This window comes from Myotis lucifugus, unplaced genomic scaffold (assembly GCF_000147115.1).
Source record: "Myotis lucifugus unplaced genomic scaffold, Myoluc2.0 scaffold_14, whole genome shotgun sequence".
Lineage (NCBI taxonomy): Eukaryota > Metazoa > Chordata > Mammalia > Chiroptera > Vespertilionidae > Myotis > Myotis lucifugus.
The window spans coordinates 6,880,103-6,899,161 of record NW_005871062.1 but is presented as its reverse complement, the minus strand read 5'-3'; the positions used below and the strand labels follow the sequence as shown (position 1 = coordinate 6,899,161).

General features: G+C 42.8%; 1 protein-coding gene and 1 long non-coding RNA gene across 2 annotated transcripts in view; one reads left to right on the top strand and one right to left on the bottom strand.

The window, feature by feature from the left end:
* Nucleotides 1-17,162: 17,162 nt before the first annotated feature.
* LOC106696375 lies at nucleotides 17,163-18,858 on the bottom strand. Its single transcript, XR_001347297.2, has 2 exons — nucleotides 18,667-18,858; nucleotides 17,163-18,149 (listed from the first exon to the last, which is right to left on the bottom strand). It is a non-coding gene; the product is annotated as an uncharacterized LOC106696375 (long non-coding RNA).
* LPP (LIM domain containing preferred translocation partner in lipoma) overlaps nucleotides 18,644-19,059 on the top strand; it is a 655,957-nt gene continuing 655,541 nt past the window's right edge. Inside the window, exon 1 of the mRNA XM_014452226.2 lies at nucleotides 18,644-18,789. The gene's annotated coding sequence lies outside the window, so the exon portion shown is untranslated. The remainder of the gene's footprint in view (nucleotides 18,790-19,059) is intronic.

The following is a 19,059-nucleotide window of genomic DNA, read 5'->3' as shown; positions in this document are numbered from 1 at the left end:
AGGTAGGTTTGTTAGAACACAGGGTGTAGGAAGGGAACAGTGAGAGATAATGCTGGAAAGGAAGGCTTGGGGATAATTTCACATATAAATTATGATTTGCTTTGCTGTTTGGGTACCCTCATGATGATAGAAAAGATTTTGTTAAAGTTTATCTTTAGAAATCTGTATTTATCACTCATTCAAGAAAACTTAAACAATATAAAGATTTTTTAAAAAATTTAAAAAGAAATACTTTCTATTATGTAGTAATGTGCTACATATTTTTAACAGACATAGCTATTTTGATTTTTAAAAGAAACATTGTTCTAATCATACTTAATTGGTTATCTCAGTAATCTATAATAATAAAAGCATAATATGCTAATAAGACCAGACATCCTTCTGGATGACCTTCTGGACAAAGCCAGGGCTGCGAGGGTTGAGGCAAGCCACCATGGCTGTGAGGGCCGAGCTCCTTGCATGAATTTCATGCATTGGGCCTCTAGTATTAAGTCTCATGTGAGAAATTAGTACTACAAGATAAATTTTTATGTTCAAGTATAGTATCTATACTAATAAAAGGGTAATATGCTAAGTAGGCTGGACATCTTCCGGACATCCTTCCAGACAAAGCCACAACAGTTGCGAGGGCCGAGGGCTGGTGGTGCAGGAGAGGCTGTGGCGCAGGCCGGTCCAGCGCCGAGGCCCCTTTCACAAAGGCTGTGAGAGAGCCCAGCACCATGGGAGAGGGCAGGACCGCACGAGAGGGCAGGGCCATGCCACTTTCCCAGAGTTGGCACGGGAGAGTCCTCCATGCAGGCTGGTCCAGCACTGTGGCCCCTTCTGCAGAGGCAGTGGGGGAGTGGGCTGCATGATCCTGGTTCCAATGCTGCCCCTTCCACAGAGGCAACCACAGAGGCACAGCTTGAGCCGGTCCCAGTGCCATGCCTCCGCAGAGGCTGGACAGGGTGCGACCTGATGTGCCTCAACCTCCCACAGCCCTTCCCACAGCCAGCCTGGCCCCAGATTGCCCCCCACCCACCTGTGGGGGTGGGGTGGGGCCAGCACTAAGAAGCAAGGGCCGAGGGTTGTCAGTGGCAGCAGCAGTGGGGTGATGAGGGTGGTGCTTTCCTCTGATCTCTCAGTCATCTCACGCAGAGGGAGCAGGGAGCAGGCCTAAGCTGTCAGAAGGACATCCCCTGAGCACTCCTGGACTGTGAGGGGGGCAGGCCAGGCTGAGGGATGCCTCCCCCCCACACACACACACAAATTTTTGTGCATGGGGCCTCTAGTTAATCTCATAAGAGAAAAGGCCACAGTGAAAGGGATAAAAGGGAACCTTTGATCCAGATGCTGCTGCCAGAGGGCACCAACCTCCATATTCTTACAGAGGCATGTCACACCTGTTCAATCATGGTGATCTTAACCATTCTCCTCAGGGACCTTCCAACAAGGTGGGGGTTCCATTAACAGTTCACAGAGCATTCTGTCCATCATTGAAGCCATCACTTGACTTTCCTGAGTTCTTAGATTAGTTCTGTTTTTGGTCTGTAGAGTATGTGTTCAATCAATGTTTTTCAGATGGTAACATTGCATAGGAATTACCTAAGAATCTGTTTCTGACCCCTGTCTTACATAGATAATTTTCTCTTTTTATTTTAATCTCTTTAGGCTTTTCTCTGTAATCTAGAAGAGGTTCAAGTTTATCCTCTATATCATAGACTGGATTTTTCCAGGTTATTTCTGCTCTCACTTCTTGCCCCCAATGTGCATGATAATTCCGCTACTGCATTTTCTAAATTTCTTTTAAATATTTCCTATTTTGCCCATTTCCCATGATAGTTATCCTATTGTCTTTTCATATTGGATTCTCTCTTTGTTACTTATATTTTTGTTTCAAAAAGACATTGCCTTTAAACTTTTAGAGAATGCCAAAAACTTCTTAACATTTTCTTCTGTTTCCTCAGGTAAATCACATCCAGGAGGTTGTTTTTCCTTTGCATTTCCAGGATAATGTTCTCATGTCCCTTGCTTTGTAGTGTAATGAACATTTGTTTTTCTTTTTGTGTCTCAGCATCTGAATCTTCTCCTTCACCCTTGGACAATCTCCCATTTTATGAAGCAAAGTTTGTCTTCCATATAAAAGCTGAAAATGACAGAGACTTAATTTCTCACTCCTCCTTACAATTAGAACGTGGAGTAGGCTCTGCCAGTTCCATGTATTTGCACCAGTCATGGACTACATAGTGATTCAAGGAAGCAGAGCAGACTGACCAATTCCAGGCCCCAGAGGCAACATGGTGGCAGTTCTAACGCCAGCAGCTAGTACTGGGGATCCAGTGATACAGGCCAGTTGTGGCTTTGGCAGTCACCGTGGGAAAGATTAAATAGCATCACTCGTGATTGTATAGCTTTTGAACCTATTATTTGTTCTCAAAGTAGACTGTAGAAGCTCCTCAACATCTGTTTAATAAATGTAGTTTTTGGTTTTTATTGTCAGAGTCTAATTCACTTCTTACAACTAAAAATGCTGTATGATACAATGAATATCTTTTAAATAGCTCCCCAGTGGTCTTAATGTCTGCATATCATTCTTCATATGAGTGGTCATCTGGTATGGTAGACCCTTGATTCTTCTCTGTCTACCTGGGTCCTCATCACACCCAATCTGAGAAGAGAGCTGATGTCACCCTCCATTTATGGCCTAACCCTTGGTGTCTTCAGGCTTTCATTCTATGCAGGTCTGTTCATTGGGATGGGATTTCCTAGCTCTGAGAAAGTAGAAATAAAGGTCTGATGGGGAAAGAGATAGCTACGAAGTACTCTGTAGGGTACAAACCTTGCCCAGAGGTTCAGTTTCCTCACATATTAAGTTGGAGGATGGGATTCAGTGATTTCTAAATGCATACACTTGTATACACATGCAGGTTAACCCACAGGTGATGAGGCAGGCTAAGAGGGACCAGTGAACTTGCACACTCCCAGCCCCACAGCTTAGAGCAACCATCCTGAGCACAGCTCTGGGCAGCCCATCCCTTGCTCAAAATGTCTGTATGGACTTTGGATAAAGTCATCAATGTCTAGGATAGATTGCCTGCTGCTCTGCTATACCCTAATGCATTTCCATTCCTTTCTCCCAATTATGGCCCCTCTCCACATTGGTCTAAGTTTTGCTAGCTCCATTGCTTCCTCCCTTATATGCTCATTTTTTCTTATTCTCCCCACATTCCATTCTCAAGCCATAATGAACTATTTTTAATACCCTGATCCTACCATGATCTCACAATTCTCAGTCTTTGCTTATGCTGGATCCTTTCCTTAGAACACTCCTTCTTGCCCTACATTGCTTCACCTAACTAATGCCTACTCTTCTCTCAGATCTCATCTTACCTATTGTTTCTTTCAGCAAATCTTCCTCTGTCCTTCTCCAACCCAAAACCTTTGTGCCCCTCCTATGTGCTCCCTTGATTAGAACCCCAACTAGCCTCTAGTAACCCCTTTGTCTATGTCTTATTCTCTGTTGTATCCCTAATACTTGCCTTGTAGTAGGTACTTGAAAATATTTATGAAAGAATACAAGAATAATTATAAATAATTTCTTCCCAATCCTGAACATGCACACACTTTAAAAGAGACTTTCAACTTTGTGTAAAATATTTGTAGACAGCATATTGAACTTTGTCTATTTAGAGTAGAATCCATGACTGCTTTAGGTAAATTCATGCTCAGGTGCTTCCACATCAATAAGTACTCAATTAATGTTTACTTGAAGATTCCTTGTGCTGTACAGGACAAAAAAAAGTCAATTGTCCAAATTGGGTCACTTTTGAGAGTGCAAGGTAGTGTTATTAATAATTCCCCTGAGACAATAGGCATAAGTTTGGATTGTCCAGGACAAGTGGAACATACAAGCATCCTACTTACCTAGCAACACCCCTTTGCCAGATCACTAATAGTTTTTTTGTACACTTTGATTTCAGATAGGACGTTGTGGGTCAGGGAAAGCTTCCAGTATTATACCCATTCCCTAGAAGGACAAACTGAGTATGAAAGATTATCATCTCATAGTCAAACAGTAAGCAGTGAATTAGTGACAGGGACAGATAAACTGCCCAGAAATTTTGATCCTCTTTATTCTTTACCCCAACAAATACTACTTGCCTTTTGGTTGAGTGGGCACATGCAATGGGAGACATTGCGATTGAGATGATTTTTGTACTGTGATAATTAGTCATTTTAAAATAGAAGGAAACATCAGAGACATAGAAGCATGGAATAGACTGTCCAATCTCAGAGGGAAGGTGGGGTGAGTGGATGGATGGGAAGAGATCAAAGAACTTGTATGTATATATGCATAACCCAAGGACACAGACAATAGGGTGGTGAAGGCCTGGGGCAGGGGGTGGGGGCATGCTAGAAGGGTTCAGTGGGGAAAAAGGGGGATGTATAATACTTTCAATAATAAAGATTTAAAAAATAAAATAGAAGGAAACAAAATCAAATCTGTTTCTTCCTCCTACCTCTGCCATGGTGATCAAGCATAATCCTTTAATTGTAATCAGAGGTAGGAATAAAATGTCAATATCATGTGCCTTAAATAATTTAATTGGAGATTCAGTCATCATCACAATACAGCAACCACTTCTTTTTTTCCTTAAAGAGAACCACTTAGAGTATTTAGACATCAGTTGAGTAATGGAAGATTAAGAGTTTGATCCTGGAATGTCCTTTTATCCACTCTCTATTTGGGGAAATCAAAGTTCAATATATATTACATTTGAGTCAGTTTGTGGTTTAGTACATCCACTGTTATCAATATTGACAAATTAAGCCCTGCCTGTATGGCACAGTGGTTGAGCATTGACCTATGAACCAGGAGGTCATGGCTTGATTCCAGGTCAGGGCACATGCCCGGGTTGCAGGCTTGATTCCCAATAGGGGGCATGCAGGAGGCAGGCAATTATTGATTCTCATCATTGATGTTTCTATCTCTCTCTCCCTTTCTCTCTGAAATCAATAAAAATATATTTAAAAATATTGACAAATTAAGGGCCAAATAGAGCATGAGAAAACACTGGAGGCTAACTTTGAAAGTGGTGTTGAAAAGGTTGAGAGGAAGTAGGAAAAAGCAGTGTTAGAATTATAAACTCCAATAACAACAGTTTCATAGAATTTACAGTTTGCAATGTGCTTTTACATTCATTATTTTATTGAATCTATACCATAAAGATACAGAGAAATGTGAGACAGTAAATCTCTATTCAGTAGGTGAATGAATGACTGACTGGAGCCCTGGCAGAGTAAATGAGTTGCTCAGAATCATACCTTTATTAACAGAGTTGGTATAATGACTCAAGTCTCTTAACTCCTAGCCTGAGCATCCTCTGCTGTGCTTCATCTGTGTATGCTACTGGGGACCTAAAGAAATGTGTCCTATCTCACTTGGAATTTGCAAATGCCACCAAAGCCATTCACATTGCTTTTATTTCTGCTCAGGATATCCTGAAGGTTTTCCCTGCCTGGCTGTTATGCCATGTGTTGTAGGCACAGAGAAACTAGTCTTATAAAAAAAACTAGCCTGCTAAAAGGAAGTTGAATATTTAGCCAGAGCCTTCTCTGTGCCCTGCAGGTGTCTGATCCTCAAGTTACACAGCTGCATCCACATAGGGATCTGGAACTAGAGGGGATCAAGATCTTAGGTGTGCTGTTAAGGTTGTGCGGTACTCTATAAGTCAACCTGACAGATGAGATAATACCAGATGCCTGACTGGGACTCTGCAAGTTGTAAATGGAAGGTGAAAGCACCAGCCCCTTTGGTTTAAAAAATCATCTTAGGAATGCAAGCATGAACTATGGTTCTCTATGTATATTCATTTTTATTCAAGTTTATTTATTTTTTATTTTTTTAAAAATATATTTTATTAATTTTTTACAGAGAGGAAGGGAGAGAGATAGAGAGCTAGAAACATCGATGAGAGAGAAACATCGATCAGCTGCCTCCTGCACACCTCCCACTGGGGATGTGCCTGCAACCAAGGTACATGCCCTTGACCGGAATCGAACCTAGGACCCTTCAGTCTGCAGGCCGACGCTCTATCCACTGAGCCAAACCGGTTATGGCTATTCAAGTTTATTTTTGTAGAATTGTGCTAATATTGTGCATTCAAAATGCATTTGAATTTTCCTGGTGACCAGTGGAACCCCATCTAATGTTAGTGTTAGTGATTAAAATAAAAGTATATACAATAATGGTAATTTTTACTTGAAATTATCTTAGAAAAATACTTACGTTGGAGCCAAGCACAGCCCATTTTTCCTCCAGCTTGGGACTAATTGATGTTTATTGCTTGAGCACCAAAAGAAGCAGCTAGCTTTTAACTGGGGGCCATCCTGAATTTTTTTTTTAAATGGGGTATCTTTAAATGACAGAATCAGGGGGGTGACAGAGAACACTATAGAATGCAGGCAGAAATTGGGAGAATCACTATGGACAGAAGGTTCACATTTTCTGTGTCCTGCTCACAGAACCCTGGTGGAGAGGAACACTGGTGGCACTTACATTGTCACCTCTCTCTTCTCTCTGCACTTATGCTGAATTTGTGAATGTTAAATGCATAAAATGATGGGACTGCACTTTAATGACTTTTTAGGGCAATATTGGCCAGATTTGACAACTGAGTGAAGAGCGGAATTGGGGAAAGAGAGAAGTCAAAAATGACCCTAGGTTGGGAACAGGAAGTTGGTGGAAGCAGGAAGGTGTAGAGAATGGAGGACTGAGGCATGTTAAATTTAGAGTCATTTTGAATATAAGGGTTTTCAAATAAAGGCTGGATAACCTATAGAGGATACTGATTTTAGTTCACAACTCAAAAACAATAAATAAAAATTTGAAAATTATCTATAATTGGGAATTTCCAATTAATATTAAATTTATTCTGCAAAGTAGGAGAAACCTAATCACATTCAACTTGACATCTACCCTGTCCTGTCGGAGTCCATTCATTGTCTTCACTAGCTGGGTTTAAACAGAGACCCCCAAAAGCTAGTAACCTTTGAAGTCCTAGCAAAGGTCAGAACTGCACCACCCAGTTAATCTAGGAACCACCCAGTTAATTTAGGTAATAATAGCTGAAGCATCCCCACCTTAGTTCCCTTAATTCCCATTTATTATTATGTAAATCCTTGCTGATGGGCTAGTCTGCCTGTTAATGGGGTCACCTGCCTAAGGGCTATGCTATGAGTGCATCCCAGATCAATAAAAGCTTGGTGAGACCTAAGCACAGGGAGGAAGTCCTTCGGGACTTGCCCGCCTGGTCCCCCAATATTGCAAAATTATCTCGTATCTTTTTCTTTCATTTGTTGTGCGGCTCCACTTTCAGATACCGAACCCTACTCCACGCAGAACGTGGAGAGAGTGTTACTCGACACTGTCCTTTCTCTGGGAATGCAGGAACACAGTATGTCTTAAGCTAATAGGGTGAGAAAAGGGCTACACATTAGAAGTAAGGGTAAAAATCTCATGAAATATTTCAAAATATATCCTACCACAAACTATTTAACTCCAAAGTTCAAATAATCCAAATAATCAATAATTGATGACTGAATAAACAGAAAAACAGTATATCCATATAATCAAATGTTATTTGACCATAAAAATAGCATACTACAACATGGATGATCCTTGAAAACATTATCTGAAGTGAAAAAAAGCCAGATGCAAAAGTTCACACATAGTAGGATTCCATTTATATGAAATGTCCTGAATATGCAAATCTAGAAACAGAAAGTAGATTAGTGGTTGCCTGGAGCTGCAGCTAAGAATGAGGAATGACTAAATGTAAATGGGAACAAGATTTCTTTTGGGATGATGGAACTTTTCTAATATTAGAATGCAGTGATGACAATGCAATTCTATAAATTTATTAAAAATCACGTATTTGCTTAAAATGAATAAATTTTGTGGCATATAAATTATATTTCAATTAAGCTGTCAAAATATATATTATGGATGTCTTTTCATTCACCTAAAACTGTAGTTGGAAACACAGAGTGGAGCAAAAGTAGTGTTACAGATGTTTGTATGGAAAAATAATTCAATAATTAATAAGTAATAATACAAGAATAAACTGTTTCATGTATTCACAACTGTAAAACTACTTTTGCCCTATCCTGTATAAATCTAATCAAATCTCTATTGTTGGGCAGAGATGCCCTCTTTTGTCCTGATATCTGCTGTAATTGTTCAGGAGTGAGTGAGGCTGTGCATTGCAGCCATAAATGAGCAAAGCACATCCTAAAGCCTATCCCCAGATGCCTAAATTACCAAGACCTAGCAGACCTTCCTCAGCAGTCACACAACTCTGCACAGCTTCCTAAAGGAGCCAGTAAGGTTACAATGACCAAGGCAGACATTGATCCCTTGCACATCATCCTTTACCACCTGCTGCTATTGTGTGAAAACAAAAACTCTGTTCCATGCTTGTGTTCCTCCATCTGGCCCTGGGGTGTATTTCCAGGCTCACTGTTGCTACTCCATAACCATCAAAGGAGGCTTGCAGCTGAAGTAGTTGATCTAGTCCACCCAGTGGTCTTTTGAGAGGCCTTAGCCAAGCTATATCTTACAAACCCTTTCCCTTGGAGTTAGTTTGCTATTGTTAAAGAACAAAAATTTAAGCAAGTAAATTTGAAAATCTAATTGGCTTTATTAAATAATTCATAAATCAAGCAGCATCCCATCTAATAAGTAGAAGGGAGCTCCAAGGTGTTATACAAAATGGAAGGTTATTTTGGCAGAAGGAGGGCAGGACAAGGAGGTTAAAGAAGTAGGTTATTTGAGACAAGGTCACCTTCCGAAGGCTTAGGGGAAGGCAGGAGGTCTTATCAGGCAGATTACCTCGCTAATGTTGAGGAAATTCCAGACTGAGTGGTTTAAAATTCCACTCTTGGGAACTTCAGGTCAAGATGGTGGCTTAGGTAGACACAGTACTCACTTCATCTGACAACCACATCCAAATTACAAACTACAGAACCATCATTCAGACCACCTGAAATCTGGCTGAATGGAAGTCCTAAGACTAGGGAATGAAAGAAGAAGCAACATCAAGACTGGTAGGAGGGTCAAAGACATGGAACAGGTTGGTCCCACACCCACATGTGGCAGATAAAAATCAGGAGGGATGTCTTGACTACCAAGGAGCAAAGGGTTCCAGCTCCATACCAGGCCCCCCCCAGCCCATGGTTCCAGTGCCAGGAAGACAATTCCCTATAACTTCTGGCTAATAAAACCAACAAGGATTGAGGTAGAGTGAGACAGAGGGCTGCTGGAGTCCCACACAATTCCTCTTAAAAGGCCTGCACACAGACCTACTCCGACTCACACCTTCTGAGCTCCAGTGCTGGGGAAGTAGATGGAAAAGCACCAGAGACATATGGAGAGGATTTGAATTGTCTGGCTTTGGGTATGAGAGCTGGGGGATGGGGAAGCTTTCTCCCAGAAAGAAGTGCTGGGTGAGGCCATGGTTCCTTTGATGAGTTCTCCCAGCACAGAGCCGGCACGTAGGTGCCCTAAACTAAAACTCCATCAACCTGGCTCATACCATTTGCCCACCCTGGTGATTCTCTAAAACCCCAGGCCACTCAACTTTCAGGCCCACCCATGCTGTTTCCAGTGGCTTTTCCATATGAATAAATGTCCTGTTTTGGCTCATTCTTCAGATTTTCCAAAAATCTCTCAAACAAGCAGCATCTGGCCTCAGTGTGCCCCATACCTCTTGCTTAGTGGCCTCAGGCCCATAACTAGCAGCAGTTGGCCTAGGATCACAGTTTGGCCTCACCTGGGCACCTTCAAGCTGAGCACAAGTAGCAGCCATCTGCAAATCATTTTGTAGCTCACACTGGGTGGCCCTAGGCAGAACACAGGCAGTGGCTGACCTTGGGCTGCACCTCTTGAGAGACCCCAGAGCCAGCAAACCCAGTGGACAGCTTCAAATCATGTCAAAATATCACCACCCAACTACCTCCACAAGTGACACACTCAAAGGGAAGTGACACACTCATTGGGCACCAGAGGCCCAATGAAGTAAGACCTACTCTGTGGTGTGGGCCTATGCACAGCTGCTCCTCTACCATGGTTGTTGTTGGTTGCTGATCACAGCTAGTCCTTGCAAGCTGATTTGCCTGGGAGTAAATCTCTGCCATTGATGTGCTAACAGCAATCAAGGCTCAACTACAACAGGATGGTATACACAGCCCACATAGGGGGCACACCTCCAGTGCCCCACTTGGGTATTTGGGGAAGCTAGGCCACTGGACCCTACAGAACACCTACTTTATTAGACCACTCTACCAAGCCTGGGGGTTGTTGCAGCTCTACCTAATACATAAAAACAAACACAGGGAGTCTGAAAAAATGAGGAGACAAAGAATCACATCCCAAATGAAAGAACAGAACAAAATTTAAAAAAAAAAATTAAAAAATGGAGACAAGCAATCTACTAGATGCAGAGTTCAAACACTGGTTATAAGGATTATAAGGATACTCAGTAAATTTAGTGATTACCCTAACAGCATAAAAAAGGGACTAGTCAGAAATGAAGAATACACTAAGTGAATTGAAGAAAAATTTACAGGGAGGGAATCAACAGTAGAGTAGATGAAGCTAATAATCAAATCAGCCATTTGGAATATAAGGAAGGAAAAAACACCCAATCAGAAGAGCAAAAATAAAAAAAGAATCCAAGCCTGGCCAGCATGGCTCAGTGGTTGAGCATTGACTTATGAACCAGGAGGTCACGATTTGCTTCCCAGTCAGGGCACTTGCCTGGGTTGTGGGCTCAATCCCCAGTGTGGGGCATACAAGAGGCAAACAATCAATGATTCTCTCTCATCATTGATGTTTCTCTCTCTGTGTCCTTCTCCCTTCCCCTCTAAAATCAATAAATTTATATATTTAAAAAAATCCAAAAAATTAGGATAATGTAAGGAACCTTGGGAAAACTTCAAGTGTACCAACATTCACATCATGGAGGTGCCAGAAGGGGAAGAGAGAGAAGAAAAAATAATGACAGAAAAGTTCCCTAACCTGTTAAAGAAAATAGACATACAAGCCTAGGAAGCACAGAGAGGCCCAAACAAGATGAAACCAAAGAAGGCCACACCAAAATACATCATAATCAAAATGCAAGAGGTTAAAGACACAGAGAAAATATTAAAATCAGAAAGAGAAAGCAGTTATTTACCTATAAGGGAGCTCCTATAAGACTATCAGCTGATTTCTCAACAGAAACTTTGCAGGCCAAAAGGGATTGGCATGAAATATTCAAAGTGATGAAAAGCAAAGAGTTATAACCAAGATTACTCTACCCAGCAAAGCTATCATTTAGAATTGAAGGACAGGTAAAGAGCTTCCCAGATAAGAAAAAGCTAAAGGAGTTCATTACCACCAAACCAGTATTGTATAAAATGTTAAATAAAGGGAATTCTTTAAAAAGAAGGAAGAAAACCAAAAGATCAAATGATCAAAAATATGACCCATAAGTCATGTGGCTCAGTTGGTTGGAGCATTGTTCCATACCCCAAAAGGTTGTGGGTTTGATTCCTGGTCAAGACACATACCTATGTTGCAGGTTTAATCTCCTGTCCCTGTGTGTACGGGAGGCAACCAATTGATGTTTCTCTCTCTTTCTCTCTCAAACAATAAAACCTTATCCTCAGGTGAAGGTTAAAAAAATAAATTAAATATGAACAATAAAATGGCAATAAATACATATCTACCAATAATTGAATCTATAAAACAAAATAAATGAACAATCAGAACAGAAACAGACTCAAAGATACAGAGAACATTTTGACAGTTGCCGGATGAGAGGGGATTTGGGAGTATGGGTGAAAGAGATGACAGGTTTAAGAGGTAAAAATTGGTTACTACAGAATAGTCATGGGGATGTAAAGTATAACATAAGGAATATAGTTAATAATACTCTAATAATTATGTATAGTGTCAGATGGGTGTGAGATTTATCAGGGTGATCACTTGCTAAGTTATGTAAAGTCTAATCACTGGGTATACATCTGAAACTAATATAATAATGTATGTCTACTAATTTAAAAATAAACAAAATATTTAAAACAAATAAAATTCCACTACTGGGAGAGACTGCAACTGCAATTAAGTTATGTGTTAAGTCTCAGTGAGGTTTACTACAAGTGACTCCATTTTGAATCTGTTGTTTCTATTTAACAATGTAAAGTTGACCCTTGGACAACATGGGTTTGAACTATGTGGGTCCACTTATACATGGATTGTTCTCAATAAGTAAGTACAATATTATAAAAGTATTTTCTCTTTCTTATAATTTTCTTAATAATATTTTCTCTCTAGCTTACTTTTTGTAAGAATACAGTATATAATACATATGACATACAAAATATGTGTTAATCTACTGTTTATTTTATTGTAATGCTTCTGGTCAATAGTAGGCTATTCGTAGTTAAGTTTTGGTTTAGTCAAAAGTTATACATGGGTTTTCCACCATGTGAGGGTTAGCAACTGTGTGGTTCAAGGGTCAACTACTATCTTTGTGTTAGCAAGTAGGATAGATACTTGTACTTTTCTCAACACTGTATTCCTAGGCCTAATACCATTACTAGCTACATTATTGATACTTGTTGTTAAAATAAAAAGGGTGTATAAATTGTCTCCCTTTGTGTTTGAGCCTCTCTGAAACTTTTCATTGGTAGTCGACCCAAGAAGGGTTAAAGCTCCATCCATCAACATTTCTGATACCAAAGACTGGCCCTTGGTTAGACTGAACTGCCTGACCTGTGAAAGTTCATTGGCTTCCAAGCACAGTCACAGCTCTTCTTTGTTTGGGCTTACCTGAGGTCAAAAGTCAGCAGACTTGTACAGGTGGCTGAGTTGGGAAAGGCCAAAATACTAGTACATTCAGATAACCTGATTCTGTGATAAGTCAAAATGCAAACACTGATGACTCTACAGCCACTGGCTGAAAACTAGGTTTAAAAACTTGGTAAAATTGTGCAGAAACCCAGAGGCAGATACAAGTTATCATTTATCCCCATTGGTTTAATTCCTATAAAGTGATAAAGAAAGTAGCTTGTGACACCATTTTCCCCTCAAGAAAAGACTTAGTATTCAAAAAAGAGAGAAAATATTCATTTGGGAAGAGTGCTAATGTGTTCTTTTTACATTGAGATCATCTTTTCCCCGTGGTACAATGAGTTGTGCAGAACAGAGAGTAAACACACCTTTTGCAAACTGCTTTATTATTTTTAATGCTGCATTTACTAAAATTCTACCACTAGTGTTTATCATATTAAGTTTTCCTGTCTTTACAAAAGATTGATGCTTATCTGACTAGGCCAGAGGTCATGTTTGCATCACAAACTAGTACAATATTCTTGGGAAGAGAAATAATCTCAACTATAGAGAAGGGCACATCAAATATTAAAACTGTCACCTGTGCTTAGTTCTTCCCGAAAAATAATCCTGGGTATTTTTTTTTAAAGAATTTATTTAATATAAAACTGCAAAATAACCATTGGTTTAATTTTGTGTCTACTTTTATAGAAGAACTAGAGGCCCAGTGTACAAAAAATTGTGCACTCAGGTGGGTCCCTCAGCCAGGCCTATGCCCTCTTGCAGTCTGGAACCACTTGGAGGATGTCCACCTGCTGGCTTAGGCCCGCTCCCTGGGGGATCGGGCCCACGCTGGCAGTCAGACATCCCTCTGGCAGCCCGACAGCCCTTGGGGGATGTCCACTTACCAGCAGGGAGCAGACCTAAGCTGCAGTCAGACATCCTTATTGCTGCTGAGGAGGTGGGAGAGGTTCCCGCCACCACCACTGTGCTGGCAGCCATCAGCCTGGCTTGTGGCTGAGCAGAACTCCCCCTGTGGGAGCGCACTGACCACCAAGGGACAGCTCCTGCATTGAGCATCTGCCCCCTGGTGGTCAGTGTGTGTCATAGTGACCAGTCATTCCCAGTCGTTCTGCTGTTAGGGTCTATTTGCATATTACCCTTTTCTTATATAGGATAGAGGCCTGGTGCACAGGTGGGGGCCGGCTGGTTTGCCCTGAAAGGTGTCCCGGATCAGGGTGGGGGTCCCGCTTGGGTGCCTGGCCAGCCTGGGTGAGGGGCTGATGGTTGTTTGCAGCTGGTCACAGCCCCTTCAGGGTGGGGGTCCCCACTGGGGTTCCTGGCCAGCCTGGGTGAGGGACTGATGGCTGTTTGCAGGCTGGTCACACTCCCTTTAGGGTGGGGGGCCCACTGGGGTGCCTGGCCAGTCTGGGTGAGGGGCTGAGGGCCGTTTTCAGGCTGCCTAAGCCCCCCAGCGACAGAGGCTCCCAGCCTCTCCTTTTTTCTTTTCTTTTTTATTCTGGGATTTATTTACCTTCTATAATTGAAACTTTGTAGCCTTGAGTGGAGCTCAGTGCTGGCCAGGGCGGGGTGGGAAGCTTGGCTTCCTCCATTGCCAGGGCAACCCAAGCCTCCTGCTCGCTCCAGCTCCGTGGCTGCCAGCCACCATCTTGGTTGGGTTAATTTGCATATAGTCACTCTGATTGGCTGGTGGGCGTAGCTTAAGGCATAGCAAAGGTATGGTCAATTTGCCTGTTTGTCTTTTATTAATGTAGATTATATCCTTAGATAATTTATAAAATTTATAAATCTGAGAAGGCCTAGAACAGAACATAATGTGGCATGCTATTCTTTAGGAAGATGAATTTGGTCAACAGGTTGAAAGAAGCATCAAATCAAAGAGCTGGGAAAGTGTTGGAGAATATCAAATCTAAGTACCTAATTCTATGGATAAAGAAACCGCGATCAGATAGGAGGTGACTTGCCACAAGTTCACACAGCAGTTTTAGGGCAAGGAAAGGACTACAAACCTTCCTTTCCTTTGTCTCCCCATGCCAATCCTGGTTCTAATTCCAAATGGTTGGGTCCCTCTGACTCTTCTTTTTCCTTCCCATTAGTCTTATTACATCTAGGACTCATCTCTTGAAGAAGTTAGGTGATTTTATTTAAATGCCTGGGCCTTATACTTTCTGCATCTTCCTCAGCCTTTGACAGGAAGAAGAGGGAGGAGGTTTAAGAGAAGGAGGAGGGGGAGGGGGAGGAGGAGGAGGGGAGGGGGAGGGGAGGAGGAAAAGGAGGAGGAGGAGGAGAAACAATTGAGTGCCTGCAATGATCAAGACAAGCCCTGTGTTAAGGACTAAGAGATAAATTAGATTCTCAGTCCAGTTGCAGAGAAAGACAAGGTAACCAATGACACTAGTCAGAGTCATATGGATTGAGATAAGCAGAGTAATGGTAGCACTCTGTGGGGGTAATCTGTCCACTGGAGGTGTCAGTAGGGGCTAGAAGGCCTCTCAAAGAAGGCATTATTTAAGGGGAATCTGAAGAGGTTAGGTAAGTGTTGCGTGGTGGAGAGAGAAGGAAGAGGGCTCCTGGGAGAAAGAAGAACCTGTGTAAAGGCAGATAAGCATGAACAGGTAAGATGTGTTTGGGAAACCACTAGAACTTCATTTGGCTGGAGGGTGAGTACATGTAAAGGACTGGCAGACAATCTGGAGGGTTGTGCAAACCACATTAAGGAGTTTGGCCTGATGGGTGTTAAGCATGGAGAGGCAACATCATGTTGGTGTTTATCTTCCATGCCTAACCTTGTCCTTTTTTCTCCAGTAGCCTCTTCATATCTTTTCTTCTTGGTCAGCTGTTGGAGATAATGAGTTCTGCACATCAGAGTGTTCCAACTGAGACCAGATGGTCACTCAGCAGTGAGTGAGCAAAGCACCAGGCTGCCTGGGCTCAGGGGGAATCTCAGCTCACCCATTTACTAGCTCTGGCGTAAGAGCAAGCCACTTAACCTCTCTGGGCTTTACTTTCCTCATAGACAAAATAGAGAAAGTGATCATGCCAACCTCAGAAGGGCTTTGTGAGGTTTAAATGAAAAGCATATGAACAATCTTTAGAATATTGCCTGGCATATCAGAGACACAAAGACAAGATTGACTTGAGCTACACAAGGGCCTTTGGGTAAGGGGCTATAATGGATGCAAGGGAATGGTGGGACCACAGCCAGGCCTTCCTCAAAGTTTTGTGTGCTATCACTGGACCAGTCAGAATGCTTCTGTAGGCCTTTAGGCTACCATGTGTAATCTTCGGAATACATAACCTCTGACTCACCTGAAATTCTGTGCTTCTTTTAGTCTTCCAATCTGTAAATCTGTGTTTTTTTTTAGCATTGATTCTGCAAGTTTACACACCCTTCCCTTCTTTCCCAAGCCCCTGCACACAGCAGGTTTTAATAGGGATGCTGAGAAAAGTGAGAATCCAAAAGAAACCAGATCAGCAAATGACAATGAGCCTTTTGATTTGATCTTGCATTGATGACAACCCTGCATGTAGTTTGCCAAGCATCCAATTTATGACTTTACCTCTTATACTCCTGGTGAGTGCTTCATGAGTTGAAATCATCTTTTGTGATTAACTTTATATAATGCTTATGCTAACACCATGCCCACCTGGGTAATTCATAAATATTTCAGGAGGAGAAACACAGTGATCTTCCCCAACACAGCCATATAACAGTTTCAACATAATTAGTAGCATTTCTGGATCCAACACAGCACTCTTATAATGTGTATGATGGAGGAAATGAATGACTCTAATTATACCTTATTAAATCTTATTAATCCTCATTAGAACCCTATTATTCTTTATAAGTGGGTTAATGGGGGAAATAAAAAGAAATGCTGGTCAAGTCCTGTTATATCCGATGAGCTTTGGGTAAATCCATTCCTACTTTGTGTGATACCAGGTGTTTTTCATACTAAACACTACCCCTTAGAATATGGGTTTGCTGAAATGTTGAAGGTAGAATTGTGTTGGAATAAGTTATGATCTTTTTAGAGCCCCATAACAAAATCTCCTTTAAGAGTTCATTTTTTTAAAAAAATTTCAAACTATGTTAGTTGCAAAAAGAAAACTATTTCATTATTGCATGGACTAGATACTCTTGACCTTATCTCTCTGCTACTATCTTCCTATTTTTGTAGGTGTAGGTGAGAATTTGAGGGGAAAAGAGATTAAGCAATTTGAACCCAGGAATTCAAAGAGCTTGCATAAGGAAGGCGTTTAATAAACATTAAGTGCAATAATATAAGTTTCTACATTTATTTCTTTAATTCTTGGTAAGAAAATTCCACCAAATCCCATTAGAACCAAGTTTTGGAAGTTTCATGTATAGGCAACTCAGTGTACTCTCAACATTCATGAATGGGAATTAAGTCCTGCTGGAGGTCAGGGCTTCCTGTTCTGTGGAAATATCCTGGGATTAGTCAGGTGACTTGGATGGGTGGAGGTGAGTAGGCGCTTGTGTTGGGCAAGTCACTTTACCTTTTCACTCAAATGTAAAAGGGGGACTCTGCTTTGTCCTATCTAACATGAAGCTTTGATAAACTGCTTTAATGATGTGCCAAAGTGAGGGATTATTATTGTAGATATCAATAGGATAGAAATACAAGGAAACAAAGTCCCCGGCCTTGGACCACCTCCCAGGCAATGGCTGCTGCACATTATAACTCCTTGGCATAGTAAATGGTGGTTTCCATGAGTGCGCACATTTACAAATGTCAGAGGGGAAAATTCAACTCTAACTTTCCAAGAACAGGCTTGCTTTTATTCAAATCAGTTCACCCAGTTCGCTGATTTCTTTTTGGAGATATAAGCACAGAAAAAAGTTTCTGGGCTTCAGGACCAGGCTGTAAAATAAACGCTAAACTCCAGGGGTTCGTTTATTTGAGTCTATGACAGAGGAAGTGGCCTGGAAGCAACGTCATTGTCCTTCAGGGTTGTCAATCAGACCTTCCAGGAACTGATTCCGGGCCAAAGGAAGTTGGAATTCTCTTCACTGGGTGGTCTGCGTGGCCCGTGGTTCTCTCTCTGTGGGAAGGAGGGAGTCAGGGCTCTGACTGGAGGAGGGAACTGGGATTGTGAGTTTGAACACCCAGGTCCCGCGCCTGGGTCGGTGGCGTGTGTGACTCTGTACAAGTCATTTCTCTTCGGAGAGCGTCAGTTTTCTCACGTGGGAAGTGGACGGATTGGATGTTGGTCTTAGCCAGCTCCGACCTCCTGTACGTTAAGAGTCCTGTTGGGAATCCAGGGAGAGGCTCAGGACCCAGATCTCGGAAGGAATCTGAGCAGGATCTCTGCTGCTCAACCTCAGCGCCCTAAGTTGGCGCCTTTAAGGGCAGATGCAGGTTCTCCCATTTCTCAAACAGCCCCTCGACTCGGCCGCTTCCTCCTTCTACATCTTCTTCCTCTTCCTCCAGTGCAGGCAAAGCCTCTACACCTCCTTTCTCTTCCTCCTCTGCGAGCTCCCTGCATCCCTAGGTCCCCTCCTCTCATTTCCAGGAAATAAAATGTCCGCTGTGCGCCCACCTTTTGGCACAGCCCCTGCCCGCCGCGGGCGCCCCCTCCCCCAGCAGGCAGCGCCGCGCGGCTCCCGGGCACCCGCCTTCCCATACCTTACATGGACAAATGCGTGCAGGCAAAGTCAGGAATTCAGGCCCCTGACGTCAGCTTCCAGCTCTCAGGGCACCGCACGGGAGACCGAGGGGAGGGGGTGGGGACGGTGGGAAGGAAGGAGGGGGAAAGGCACCAACCAGCAGTCGCTCCAGCCCTGCCGAAGTTTCACTTTTTGTCTGTGGGTTCGCTCCCGGGCCCCGCGCGAGCTTTCCCGGGATAAGTAGCTTTAGCGAGCAGGGGGACAGCCGGGGCGCTGCAAGGTAAAGGGCTGGTAGCACGATCCGGGGCGCGGGACACGCTGCGGGGGCGCGGGGCCGGGCCTGTCCGGGGCTGGGGGACAAATGGGGAGGGGGGAGTGCCTGGGCCACCTCCCTCCCTACGCCCTTAGCCCTCCGCCCTCCAGCCGCCGCCGCCACCGCCGCTGCCCCCGGCTGCCTCCTCCCAGAGGTATTGTTGCAAATCCTCCTTCCTTCCCCCCCACCCTCCGCCCGCCGGTGCCTCGGGAACCCCCAGCCTCCCCGGGCGCGAGC